The sequence below is a fragment of the Poecilia latipinna genome, unplaced genomic scaffold, assembly GCF_001443285.1.
Source record: "Poecilia latipinna isolate Pla-1442-1.1 unplaced genomic scaffold, P_latipinna-1.0 Scaffold182, whole genome shotgun sequence".
In the NCBI taxonomy this organism is placed as follows: domain Eukaryota; kingdom Metazoa; phylum Chordata; class Actinopteri; order Cyprinodontiformes; family Poeciliidae; genus Poecilia; species Poecilia latipinna.
Window position 1 is genome coordinate 113,557 of NW_015112798.1, and position 1,099 is coordinate 114,655.

The 1,099-nt window shown below is 38.3% G+C and overlaps 1 long non-coding RNA gene across 1 annotated transcript in view; it reads left to right on the forward strand.

Annotated features, from left to right (window-relative positions):
- The first annotated feature begins 350 nt into the window (after window positions 1–350).
- Window positions 351–1,099, forward strand: part of LOC106946230 (uncharacterized) — a 6,844-nt gene continuing 6,095 nt past the window's right edge. Inside the window, exon 1 of the long non-coding RNA XR_001424724.1 lies at window positions 351–516. This is a non-coding gene — a long non-coding RNA (uncharacterized LOC106946230). The remainder of the gene's footprint in view (window positions 517–1,099) is intronic.

Genomic DNA, 1,099 nt, shown 5'->3' on the forward strand with positions numbered 1-1,099 from the left:
GTTCTGTGTTTGAACTCTTTCACAGTTAATACTGTAAAGAGTATTAACCTCTTTACAGGCCTCTTTAGTTTTGTTGATTTTCTGCTGCGCTTAAAGCTTTCCTGTCATGTTATAATCACACATAAATTACCTGCTTTTAAATTATGATATTATTTGTTAAAGAAAATCTACCTGATAAACCGTCTACCTCAGTAGAACCTGCAAGAATATGTAAAGTAGGCTAAAAAGAATTTTAAAAAGCCACACACCTATTCTAAATTAAATCCACCTATTCTTAATTTAAAAAAAAGACAATCTACAATCTTTGTAGACAATCTACAAAGATTGTCTACAAAGATTGTCTTTGGCTACAAAGTCATTTTTAAGGCTTTAGGACTCCAGGAACAGTGGTGAACCCTCTAGCAGAGGTTAGTTCACAAAAATGGCTCCAAGACGGCATAAACAAAGTATCCAGGACGTCACAGAAGAACCCAGAACAATTTTAAAGCTTCACAAGCCTCACTTACTTCAGCTAAGGTCAGTGTTTATGATTCTGTGGGAGAATCCCAAGGTGCAAACCACTGCTGACCAAACATAAAAGTTATTCTAACACAATGTTTTTTAGAAGAATGTATGACTATGATTTTGTGACCTGGATCTCACAAAATCCAAGTCTGGGGGCGTCTGGTGTTTTGAGCAGGATGACAATCCAAAGCTAGCCTAGTAAAGATCAGCCTTTTCTTTTGGGCTTCATTTCATCCAGACGGTCTGGACCCTCAGTGACTGAGAAACCATTATTTCCTGGAGGCGTGGTCACTGTTGAGGTTTTAAACAATTGGATGTGATTTTACCCAATAGCTATCATTTGCGTTATGCTTAGCAGAAATTGCATGTGCTGCAAACAACCCAGTAGGGAGAAGGCCACAGCATCTTTGCCAAAAATAAAACGCCTTAAGAAGTCCTCTTGCTCTGACTTTAATGGTTCGATACTTGGGAGCGTAACCAACACAGACAGAACGGCTTTGTTGACGGCCATTACTAAGCTACAACCAGACTGCCATCCTAATAGAGCGCAAAAAAAAAATAAAAAAAAAAAAAAAAATGCCATCCCCCACAACAC